We start from the raw sequence: 13,411 nt of genomic DNA on the forward strand, positions 1-13,411 counted from the left end.
AGAAAATGACGATGTAAAAATATTATGGGACTTCCAACTACAAACAGACAAACATCTGCCACACAATACACCAGATATAACTGCAGTCGAGAAGAAAGAAAAACAAGTGAAAATAATCGACATAGCAATACCAGGGGATAGCAGAATAGAAGAAAAAGAAATAGAAAAAATCACCAAATACAAAGATCTACAAATTGAAATTGAAAGGCTGTGGCAGAAAAAGACCCAAATAATCCCAGTGGTAATTGGCGCCCTGGGTGCAGTTCCAAAAGTCCTTGAAGAGCGCCTCAACACCATAGGGGCCACAGAAATCACCATCGTCCAATTACAAAAAGCAACTTTACTGGGAACAGCCTATATTCTGTGATGATATCTATAACAACAGCAACAACATTGACAATAAAATTCAGCCATCCCAGGTCCTTGGGAAGGACTTGATGTCTGTATAAAACAAACCAGTCAATAACACCTGTCTGACTGTGTAAATAAATAAATAAATAAATAAAATTAATAAACAACTACTACTACTACAACTAGAGCCAGGTGGTGCAAATAGAGCCCTGAAACCCCAGAGAAAGGGTAGAGACCTGCTGGCCTCCATTTAAACCCATGCACAGACCAGTGGCTCATTTAACAGTTCCCCAGGGGTTTCCTTCCAGTTTAAGCCAGCAGCATTCAGCGACCTTATTCTCTGCAGCCCAGTTTCCAGCTAATCAGTCTTCATCTGCAGAGGTGACCTACCGGGGACCTCGGCCCCTGGCAGAGACTTGACCTGCTGCATACCTGTCCTTGCTGGTCCCCAGAACCATGCCTGCTCTATAGCCTCACCCCAGAAGGAGACCTCCTGATGAGTCATGATGCAGCGGATCGCCTGACTCAGTGGGAACATGAACCCCCCAAGCTCTCAGATTGGCGTCAGATAGGGTGGCCCTACCATGAGGTAGGGTGAGGTAAGTGAATGGATGGTCTTGGGGGTCACACAGGGGTGTTGTTAGGGGGTGGGCCAAGGGGCACAGCTTGGGAATGGGATGGTGCTCAATGTTGCTGTCCACAGGGCGGTTCACCACTAGTTACCTTCGAAGATGTGTGCTGCCTGCCTGGTTGGTTTGTTCTCTCTCTCTCATTCACTCTTCTCCCCCCCCTCCCCATTATCATCGGCAGGGTCTCATCCAGAAACTGAGAATGGAAATCTCTCCATGTGGAGAGTCATTAAAATGCTAATATTATAATAATGGCCTTTTACAAATCTGTGGTGTGGCCACATCTGGAGTACTGTGTAAAGTCACTGTATCTTAAGAAGGACATTGTAGAACTGGAGAAGGTGCAGAAGAGGGCAACCAAGATGATCAGGGGCCTGGAGCACCTTTCTTATGAGGCTAGGCTACAGCATCTGGGGCTCTTTGCATTGGAAAAGAGGTGACTAAGGGGAGACATGATCGAGGTGTATAAAACTATGTATGGAGTGGAGAGAGTGGACAGAGAGAAATTAGAGAGTTAATCATATAAAAGCCTAGCTAAAAAGCCAGGATTTCACAAGCTTTCTAAAAACTGTGATGGAGACCGAAGAGTGAGTAGCCACTGGGACAGCATTCCAGAGCTTAGGGGCAGCAACAGAGAAGGCCCTGTCCCATGTGCATGACAACCGAGACTCCCTCATTGTCAGCACCTGGAGCAGGGTCTCCTCAGATGACCTCATCAAGCGGGCAGAAACCCTTGGGAGCAGGTGGTCCTTTGGGTATCCAGGGCCCAAACCTGGATTACAATAACTGTGTGGTGTCTCTGCATTAATGGCAGGTCCCACACATACATGCATGTGGCCGTGTGTTGTTGCTGTTGCCTTGGACAAGCTCATGCTTCTGTGCTGAGTTATTCCAGAAACTGGGCCTTGCAAAAGCCTGCAGAGAAAGCTGGTTTGGTCTGAGTGCTCTAGAGAGGCTGGAAGACACCAGCTGGGCCTGCCTTGGCCCACATCACCTGGAACATTGCTTTGGAGCCCAGCTGGGATGAACTCACTGCCTGTGGAATGTGTGCTGTGCTAGGGCCAGCTCACTTCTTCCAGGAGACAGAACCCAGCACATTTTGATGCCCAGCAGCTTCTGGCAAGATGAAACGTTTTGACATGAAAACAAATGAGACCTGACCCAGCTGGAAAACAGCTGGACAGATGGGCAGTTGCTTTTATTCAGAGGGCATGCAGCCAAGTAAAGGGAAATTAAACATCAGGGCCCAAAACGGGGGCATTTAGTGAAAACGAATGAGACCTTGTCCCCTTTGCTTCCGGCAAAAGGGGCTGGCCCCTTGATGGAGGACGTCGCTTCTGCTCTGCAGAAGGGCTTCCTAGTCCTTTGCCTCCCCACAGAGGTGCTCTTACTCCTGGACTTCAGGGCTACAGACCAGCAGGGCCTCCACACACTCTGCCCTCCCCCCCATCCTCTGTAGTCTGTCCTGGGTGCTGTGGTTTGTGCCCTCAAGAACCCACATGTTAAAAAAATGATGCTTAATTTCCAGTGGGGTGGGCCTCCAAAGGTCTTTCGGTCCAGGCTCCAAAATTACCAAGGTGCATCTATGCCTCCTCACAGCTTGGAGACAAGGAAGCGGTGCTTTGAAGGCATTGTGACTCTCTCTCTCTCTCTCTCCTAGAGAAGCTGACCGAAACAGAGAAGTTTTAATTTAGTAGTGTTCCTCTTCACCTCTTCTTGCAGAACAAAGAGTGTTCCCAGATTTTTTTTTTAAAGCTGCCATTATTCTTTGTTCTGCGCAAACTGCTTTGAAAACTGAAAAGCAGCATATAAATATTCTTAAGAAGAATAATGCAAAGCGCCTTCATTCACCAAGTCCCAAACCCCAAACTACTATCTGATCTACTCTCAGATCAGATTCTTTTATTCACGATATTTCTACTCTTCCTGTCCTGTACAGCAGGAGTTCTCAAACTTGGGTCCTACAGTTTCCATCATCCTCGATCAGGACTTTGTGGCTGGTGATAATGGGAGTTGTAGTCCAACAACATCTGGGGAGCCAAGTCTGAGAATCCATGACATAAGGAGTATCGATAGTGGGGATATGCTCAAAATGCAATTTGGTGTCCGAATCGCAGCACAACCCCAATAAAGGGATTGACCTGCTCTCCTCCATGTTAAAGGGTCTGTGGAAGCCCTCAGTTTTAAAGGGATTGTGCTGCCATTTGGACACCGAATCGCATTTCAACACATCCCAAAAGGATAGTTCTGTAAATCAGAATTGCCTCTTCTCAAAGTCACTTGCGTTAACATGTATTCTTGCAGCTGCTGCCACCTGCTGCTTTCCAATAGTATCACAATAAAGGGTGCACACCCTTTAACAAAACCAGCTGGGGGACAGAGAAAATGTTCTAAGGAGTTCTTCCCTTTGGATGTTACTCCTTTGCTTTTTCCAGAGCACAATGAGAGCTTTGTCAGCCCAAGTCAGCATTTCCATTGAGATAATCTCAGATTACATATTTGTCTTTATTATATTAGGTGTCAACTGTCAACAGAAAAGATGCCATGTTTATCAATAAAAACAAACAAACAAAACAGAGTTCATAAATCAAATAGTCTATCTTCTCGACACAACATAACATAAACCAGAATGCATATGAATCTTTCGCAAAAACTTCAGCAAACAAGTGAACAGAAAGATGACTATTATGGATATTTCTACAATCCCTCAGGTACTCAGATCTGTTGGATTAGATAGCTAGAATAAAATAATCTCATCGTGAATTACCAGTAGTGAATATTAAAGAAATGGATTAAATGAAATGATAATGATAATTTGGTTGTGTCATTGTATGATTTGCCCTGATACATCCAAAATTAAGGGTGAAGTTGCCTTTTATGTGACCCCCGCAAGACCCCCATTGTAGCATCACTATTACATAAGTTTTAAAAATAAATGGAGAATTTGACTTTTCCCAGATACTCTGAAAATAATTAAAGGATATGCAGAGTAAACTGTGTCACTGCTTGGAATATATTCTAGTATTTCATAAAGACAGTTAAAATGAGAGAAAGAGAGCAAGAAACTCCCAGTGGGCCTTAATGAATGCAATGAAGGCACCACTGAAAGACCTTAAAGGCCAAGCTGAAGACAGATCATCCTGGAGAGAATCTATCTATGTGGCTGCTAAAAGTCGACACCGACTTGAAAGCACTTAATCAATCAATCAAAGTGAAGCAAGCATCACACCACAAAGGAAAGCCAAAGGGACTCCAGAGGCCCATTCACTTGTTATGTTCAACACTCATACAATGCGTATACAGTGTAGACAGGTACAGACCTGTACACAGGTACAGTTGATTGATTAAGTGTCGTCAAGTCGGTGTCGACTCTTCGCGACCACATAGATAGATTCTCTCCAGGATGATCTGTCTTCAACGTGGCCTTTAAGGTCTCTCAGTGGTGCATGATTGCTGTCGTAATCAAGTCCATCCACCTTGCTGCTGGTCATCCTCTTCAGATACAGTTATTCATGTGTTATGCTGAATGCGGTACAGAAGTACCCTTCTTATCTGTACCATGCGTTTGAAGGACCTGTATCTAGGTTCACTTTTAAAATGAACACAGGTACAGTAATTCAAACAAACACATGTACGAGTGTACAGACATCTGTACGCTTGTACAGCATAATGTCTGGATTGGGTTCAGATTGCTGGTTTATCTGACCTCAGAGGACAATCCCACCTCTGCTCCAATGTTTCCCTGTAGACAACCACCCATCCATTTTGCATCCAATGTATGCAGCCATCAATTTTGGGTAGCTAGCTGGATATCTCCCTTATCATGGCTGATTTTGAGGCCTCGAGGCTGGTACAAGGGCAGCAGAGGGCAAGCTGTTCTCACACAAGGGTAGCTATGAATGTAATAAGCAACAAGGGAGTCACACTTAGTCTTCTCTAGAAGACAAGGTGAAAATAGAGAGCGCAGCAGACGGAGGGGAAGTAGGATGCACGGACACAGATCTTTTGGTTCTGGAAGGGGATGTGGACAACATCGAAGCAAAAGGAACTCCACCTCAGTAGCTGCAGGAGCAGCCTCTGAAGATGTTATTATTCATCAAGCTGCACTTCCTTGTTCCAGTGGCAAAAGACCAGGTTCTTATGGTGAAACAGAGGAGCTAAAAGATCACTCTGGAAGCCCTTAGTTTGAATCTCACTACTGCCATGCACTCACTTGGTGGTCTAAGGTAAATCACTCTCTTTCAGCCTTCCCCCTATCTACAAAATAGGGGAGCATACTGACCTACCTTAGTTTTAAGGACTATAAGAATGTATGTGAAGCACTTTGAGCACTCACAAGCACGATATAAATGGAAACTCTTCTTCTTCAGTTTAAATTTGAGTCAGGACCCAAGTCTGTGAACCCTTAGCTTATTTTATTCATTTAGTTCAATTAGCGTTTAGTTCAGGGGTTCCCAATCTGTGGTACCCAGATGCCGCTGAACTACAGTTCCTATCATCCCCAGCTATAGTTTATTGTGGCTGGGGATGATGGGAGTTGCAGTTCATCAACAGATGGAGCAGCACAGGTTGAGAGCTCTGTTTTAGTTCATTCAGCCTCAAAGGCTCCAGGCCAGGAGTTCTCAAACTTGGGTCTCCAGATGTTGTCGGATCATAGTTCCCTGGCTGGCAATGATGGGTGTTGCAGTTCACCAACATCTAAGGACTCCTACTCCAGGCAATACCAATATTTTCTTTTATACATGAACCGGCCTCTTAAAAATCCATGGAAACAGAATTTAACAAGCATCCATCTTCTGATGGATCAAGCAAGGTTTTTGACAGTGAGTGATGGTGCATCAGTTTGCAACACCTCCCCCTCCCCAGACCAATTTCCAAGGTAAAATGTACTCCAGTCCAGCAGAATAAACAGCCCACAATACTAGACAAACAGATTTAGGTTTCTACTATTTCATGTTGAGTTAATGACCCACACAGTGTGCCCTTAGAACCCCCTTTAAATATCTGGCTGTGTGTTTGCTGCTGTGTGTAAGGAAGGAAAAAAGGAACACACGTCTCTCTCCTTTCTGTGCAGCTGGACAGCGCAGAGTTAACTTTTAGGAGAGTGAGGAATGTGTTATTTGCTATGGCACTTCCTCTCAGCTAACAATAATAAAAATCCCACAAGGAGGGATACACGTGGGATCCTGCAGAAGACAGAGGCCGGGTGACCCGGAAGCCTCCCGCATTATCTGCTGTTCCCATTTGGTCTCCTTGGCAAGCTCTCAATTTGCAGCGGTTTGCAGAAATCAAGATGTGCTTCCTTTCAAACAAGGCCAGCTCTCCCCAAGGTCTGTCTCTGCCATGGCAACCATCTCTCCCCCACCACAAGCAACGCAATGCAGGAGGCCAGATGGACACAAGTTCACACACACTTGCCTCTACAGAAAAGCCGCTTCTGAAGCTATCGCTCTCTTTGCAGCTGGGGTGGTCCATCTGACAGCATTCTGGACCAAAGGGAGCCTGGGTTCAAGGCATACGCGCACCATGTGCTCATGGAAGACAGGTTTGCGCAGGGCCCACCAGGGATGTTGCGAAGTCCTCAAAAGATCTGAGCCAAGGGCCCACCACCTTCCCTTCTGATAATCAAACTCAATCATGCCCCCACCCAAGAATAATTACGTCCGATTCCTCCCCAAAGGAAAACTGGAGGAAACAGATGCTATATTTGGGGTAAAAGTGCCTGTTTTATCCCCAGTACAGCAACTTTTAGAGAGGAGACAGAGACCAGAAGCTATCATTGCTGCTGGAACAGTAGCAAGGTGGCCTCTTATCCTCTAAGGAGAGCATCCTTAGAGACTGGATGCTCTCACACATACCACAACATTTTTCAGAGAAAAACAGCTAAAGTTGTTCCATGTTAAATGGACAAGGGAACCCAGTAGAGAAACTACGGTTATACTAGCGTGACTACTAATGTAATTGGAGTGGCCAGCACTGGTTTTTGTGCAAGATAAGGCCAAGGTGAAGTTAGCTACCTCTCACCAAAAAAGCCCCAGAGAATAATTTTGAGATACTGAATTTGGGATCTTCCCAAGGCACCAAAAATGCTCGTTATGGCTCAAGGATTTGTAGTATGGTAGAAAGCAAGCCAAATGAACCAGTTACTCTGTGGGACTGCTGACATGTCCCACCAAAGCATTTCTTACTATTGAACTTATTAACTTCCAAATATTACTTTCCCCTCTAAGCCAGAATGCACATTGTCCGATGGAAATGAATTCCTCTTTATAGGCATACTGTACCTCCCCAAATGCTATGTGGTAAGAATTTTTCCAAATTCGGTCCACACTAGTGAGGTTGTGAAACCCAGTTCCAAAAGACGTCAGACAGCATGGTGTCAGCCCCAACAGGAACTTGAGGAAGGTATGCCCCAGTAAAAATCAGTTCATATCAACATACACCTACAGGGGAACAAAAAAACGTATTGTGGCTTTTCAGCAGGTAGCATCAGAGGGGATGCTCTTAGCCTTAAAGATAGTTTGAAAAACTGAATCATTCTGAAAGACTGAATACATCTGAACCAAAACTGATACTTGAAAAGATTGCAAATTAAGCAAATATCACCAATGCATTAAAAAAAAACACAACCCTCTCTGATAGGAACATTGTGACCCATTCAATTTGGCGTTAGATTTAGGACTGGGGATTGATCTTCTGTTCCCAGCTGACCCAGCAAGCCTGCTCTGTTACGTTTTGCAAGAGTCACTCCCACAAGGACTTGGGTCAAAAGACCCATTTAGGAGGAATCCCTTGTTGTCCTCTTGACCTAAGGATGCCCAGGGAAGGAGGGCCTTGTGTTCACTATCCAGGAGTCTACCCAGACCTGGGATCCATCATCATACACTCACCAATTCCAGGGGTGAAGTCCAGAAGGGCTGGAAATCCAGTTTTATTCTGAGTTCAGGCCGTGAGCAGCTGGCCTAGCTGCCCAGCAGCTGTAGCTCTTCCCCAGGCTGGGTGTGTCCTCCAAGAATTCCCTTCCCCTGATTAGCTGGGCAGACTCAAAGAGCCCTTCCTTACTCTCCCCACACGTAGGGCCTGCCTCGCTTCATGCTCCACCTCCCACAGAGGAGCTTTGGCTTTGACAACCTTGATATCAAAGGGACGACGTTTCTATTAGGACTGTGCACAGAGAATGGCACTTTTTAAAAACACCTCTTTAATCCCCTACTCTGCCAGGAGCCACCATTAGTGCACTGGGGAAAGGACTTGATTAGCAAGCCAGAGGTTGCCGGTTCGAGTCCCCGCTGGTATGTTTCCCAGACTATGGGAAACACTGGGAGCAAGAACTGGAACAATGAATCATTGGTATTTGCAGAATGAGGCATGAAGTATAAGGACTGGGGAAAGGGGTTGGCTGCTTGACCATCTTTGGAGTGCTAGGATATGGCTTCTCCTAAGCAGAGATGTACAGAAACTATTTTTTTAGGCAGGGGGTTCTCAAACCTGGGTTGTTGGACTACACCTCCCATCACCCCCAGCCACAATGACCATGGGAGGTGCAGTCCAACAACACCATGAAATCCAAGTTTGAGAACCCCTGTTTTAAAGCTAAAGGCACATGCGTAGAAGCTGCAGCGCTGCACTATGGAAGATGATGTGAGGAAGCAGTCCTGAGATTAGTGGATTTATTCAGGGCCTTTATATACAGAATTTATAGAAGGGACAACATGCTTGCAAAACACTAGAATTCTGGGCAACCTAATGGAATAGATTGGCAATAGGTTTTGAAAAGGTCAAAGGAAGCACTTCTTAAAACTGTGAATAGTTGATCTGTGGACCCCACTGCCACTTGATACTGTGATCGTCACTAGCTTTGATGGCTTAAAAAAAACCCATTAGACAACAGTGAATGACAGAGGTGCAAGTAAAACCTCCATTTACAGTGGCAGTATACCTCTGAATACCAGGAGCATGGGACAAGCAACAAGCTATCACTGTTACTTTCAGGCCTGATTGAGAGATTCCCAAAAGCATTTTCTTAGTTACTAATGGAAATTAGTTACTAATGGAAATGGTCAAAGAAAGCAGGGCAGTTCTTATCTTAATCTGTTCGGTTACTGCACTAGATGACACAAGAGGAAAGGAAATTGATAAAAAAAAAAAAAAGCCATAGAACAGTGCACAAATTTCCCCAGGGCAAGAGACATTTCTGCCCTAGAATAGATGGTGGTTTTTCAGATCCTGAATGAGACAGCAGTAAATTATCATTGCCTATGGGCATGCATGTTCATCCCCCCGCCCCCAGCCAAACAGGTTTTGTTCCTCTATCCAATTACATTTGAAATATATGTACACACACACATACACACACACAGGTCTTGTCTCCCCATCTTCTGAGATTATACACAGAAATAACCAAGAGCTTGTGTAATCTCAAGGTTAGAGGGAAGCTTGAAAAGGTTTTGAGCCTTTCCAATTCCAGAAACAATAGCATGTTTCCGTTCCAGTCCCAAAGACGCAGCAGTGACAGCTGGCCCAGGTTTTGGATTGCCTGAGATGGGAAAGTCTTCTGTGACAACGTGCAGATATTGCCAATAGAAAGAGAAATGCTCAAGTTCTCCATGGGACAAGTTTGCTCTTGACAGACAGGCTCAAAAGAGCCTTTGGAAAAGCCCATCACCCAGTTATTATTATTTCCTGTTTACACAGTCAGACAGGTGTTATTGACTGGTTTGTTTTATCCAGACATCGAGTCCTTCCCAAGGACCTGGGATGCCAGAATTTTGTTATCAATATTGTTGTTGTTGTTATAGATATCGTCGCAGAATATAGGCTGTTCCCAGTAAAGTTGCTTTTTGTAATTGGCTGATGGTGATTTCTGTGGCCCCTATGGTGTTGAGGTGCTCTTTAAGGTCTTTTGGAACTGCACCCAGGGCGCCAATTACCACTGGGATTACTTTGGTGTTTTTCTGCCACAGCCTTTCAATCTCAATTTGTAGATCTTTGTATTTTGTTATTTTTTTCTATTTCTTTTTCTTCTATTCTGCTATTGTCTGGTATTGCTATGTCGATTATTTTAACTTGTTTTTCTTTCTTCTCGACTACAGTTATGTCTGGTGTATTGTGTAGCAGATGTTTGTCAGTTTGTGGTCGGAAGTCCCATAATATTTTTGCATCTTCATTTTCTACCACTTTTTCAATTTTATGCTCCCACCAATTTTTGGCTACAGGTAGCTTGTATTTTTTGCAGATGTTCCAGTGTATCATCCCTGCTACCTTGTCATGCCTCCTCCTCCTCCTCCTCCTCCTCCTCCTCCTCCTCCTTCTCCTTCTTCTTCCTCTTCCTCTTCCTCATTATTATTATCAACTCGATTTTTATACCGCCCTTCCAAAAATGGCTCAGGGTGGTTTACACAGAGAAATCATAAATAAATAAGATGGCTCCCTGTCCCCAAACGGCTCACAATCTAAAAGAAACATAAGTCAGACATCAGCAGCAAGAGTCACTGGAGGTACTGTGCTGGGGGTGGATAGGGCCAGTTACTCTCCCCCTACTAAATAAAGAGAATCACCATGGTAAAAGGTGCCTCTTTGCCCAGTTAGCAGTTAGCACTGAAGATGACGATAGGCTCATGGTATTTTTGGAAAAACTTTATGTGATTTTTGTGGAGCCGTCTGGGAGAGAATTCCCATTTGCATATGGGATGGCCAGGAAGAGAGGAGGTGGTAATCAGTGTTCCCTCAGGGATTCCCAGATATTGTTGACTAGTGCTCCCAGAATCCCCAAGCAAGGCTATTGAAGCTGGAGATGCTGGGAGTTACAGTCAACAATATTTGGGAATCCCTGTTAAAGGCAACACTGGTGGCAACTTCATTACATCCTGCCCTCCTCTCCATCCAGAAATGGGAGTAACAGATGGACCTTGCAGGGGTATACCTATGTAGGAGGTGTGTGTGTGGGGGGGTCACAAAGGGTTCCTTCAGATCAGGCATCAGCATTATTTATAATGAATCAGACCATTGGTCCGTCTAGGTCAGTAATGGCTTGTCCAGGGCTGCAGACTTGCGTGTTTCCCAGCACTATCTGGAAATATCAGAAACCGAACCTTGGATCTTCTGCATGCAAAGCAAGCACTTTACCAGAGCTACAACTCTATCTCAAACATAACAATCCTGCTAGTCTACTTTACAGGGTCGTTGTAATAACAGATGCAACATTATATCAGCACTTGGGACAAAAATGCCACGAAGACTGGTGGTGATGATGATGATTACCGCTGATACTTCTGACCCCGACGTTAACAAATCAAAACTATAATCTTTCCTCAGCTAGGACACAGACAGGAAATTCCATCATTGGTCATTTCTCCATCATTTCCAGTAAACTGCGCCAACCATTCAAACTAATTTTCTTTGGGCGATTTAAAAAAGTACATATATTGTGATGCCACCATGTGGTGCAAGTGTTCACTGCATCTTAAAACTGAACGCAAGGTGTCCCCCAAATTGCCCAGCTGTGAGATGAAGTCCTGCTCTCCAGATTAGCTGGTCTCCAGAAATTGTTCAGACATTTTCAGATATTTGTGTAGGAAGCTGGCTGTACTTGTAGGGTCATGCTGCCACACATCCATAGGAACATGGGAAGCTGCTTTATACCGAGTCAGGCCATTGGTTGTCCATCTAGTTCCGTACAGGGCCAACGCAAGGGTTTTTGGCACCTTAGGCAGACTACCCCTTCCCCACCATATTCAATATAAACAAAGAGGCAACCAAGATGATCAGGGGCCTAGAACACCTTCCTTATGAGGCAAGGCTACAACACCTGGGGCTATTTAGTTTAGAAAAAAGGCGACTGTGGGGAGACATGATAGAGGTATATAAAATCATGGTGTGGAGAAAGTGGATAGAGAGAAATTCTTCTCCCTCTCACATAACACTAGAACCAGGGGCCATCCCATGAAACTGCTTGCCAGGAAATATAGGACCAGCAAACAGAGGCACTTTTTCACACAACGCATAATCAACATGTGGAATTCTCTGCCACAAGATGTGGTGACAGACAGCAACCTGGATGGCTTTAAGAGGGGTTTGGATAACTTCATGGAGAAGAGGTCTATCAATGGCTACTAGTCAGAGGGCTATAGGCCAGCTCCAGCCTCAGGCAGGATGCCTCTGAGTACCAGTTGCAGGGGAGTAACAGCAGGAGAGAGGGCATGCCCTCAACTCCTTCCTGTAGGCTCCCAGTGGCATCTGGTGGGCCAATGTGCGAAACAGGATGCTGGACTAGATGGGCCTTGGGCCTGATCCAGCAGGGCTGTTCTTATGTTCTTAAGCAATGGTGCTAACAAGGCTGCTGCTCCTAGGAAATGATATACCTTTGCCAGGAGCAGCAAAAGATAGAAGGATGGAGGCTGTGAAAGAGAGAGAGAAGGCGAGAGAGAAGGAGAAAGGGAGGGAGGAGGGAGGGAGGTGGAGGAGGAGGAGGAGGAGGAGGAGGAGGAGGAGGAGAAGAAGAAGAAGAAGAAGAAGAAGAAGAAGAAGAAGAAGAAGAAGAATAGAACAGCGAAACCTGGGAAACCTTGTGGGTTTGGGTGGTCTCTTCCCCCACACCACCTATTTAAATTTGTATCTCCTTTAATTTTGCAGCTGCACATCTAAATCAATTATGACCTGAATCGAGGCTAAGGGGTGGACCATAGGATCAAATGAAGCTGCCCTCTATTACGTCAAACCTTCAGTCTATCTAGTTCGGTTCTGTTTACTCTGACTAACTGGGCTTTCCAAGGTTCCCAACAGGGGTCTTTCCCACCCCTTCCTGGAGATAGCAGGACCTGCTCTTCAAACATCTCTCCCCTTCCTTCTCTCTCTCTCCCCCAGACCCCAACTCACACACACCTGATTTTTGTTGCATGATGCTCTGGACATGTTCTAAATATAAAAATGGGGTACACTTTTTTGAAATCATCAAGACATTCTGAATGAGTAATGCCTAAAAGGGAAACAAACCACTGATCTGAGTATGGTGATTGGCAGGCAGGTCTCCAAAATCCTGTCACTAGAGAGACTGGGGATACTCCTTGGGGGTCTTCTGCATATAAAGCAGGTGCTCTGTCTCAGCTGCCCCAGTTCTTATTCCTCAGGAACTGAAAGGGAGAGGAAGGTTCCTTAATGACTCTTCCCTCTCTTCCTCATCCTCTCCTTTTCATTCCACACACCCGCAACTCACTATCTAAATCTAGAAGGACCTGTCTTTTTCAGCAGCACAGAGATTTGCAGCACGTCAAAAGAGATGTGATATGGGAGATCCGTGATTGGTGTATTCCTGTGCACGGTTACTCAGTACTAAGTTCCATGGTGTAATAAATATGTTTAGGATTGCAACCTAAGAAATTAATGATCTTATTGTTTTCCCCATAGGTTAAAACAAACCAAAGACAGAGTTGTAA

General features: G+C 45.0%; 1 protein-coding gene across 1 annotated transcript in view; it reads right to left on the reverse strand.

Annotated features, from left to right (window-relative positions):
- RIPOR1 (RHO family interacting cell polarization regulator 1) overlaps nt 1-7,983 on the reverse strand; it is a 120,870-nt gene extending 112,887 nt beyond the window's left edge. Inside the window, exon 1 of the mRNA XM_053270716.1 lies at nt 7,871-7,983. The gene's annotated coding sequence lies outside the window, so the exon portion shown is untranslated. The remainder of the gene's footprint in view (nt 1-7,870) is intronic.
- Nucleotides 7,984-13,411: the final 5,428 nt, after the last annotated feature.

This window comes from Hemicordylus capensis, chromosome 9 (assembly GCF_027244095.1).
Source record: "Hemicordylus capensis ecotype Gifberg chromosome 9, rHemCap1.1.pri, whole genome shotgun sequence".
Taxonomy (NCBI): Eukaryota; Metazoa; Chordata; class Lepidosauria; order Squamata; family Cordylidae; genus Hemicordylus; species Hemicordylus capensis.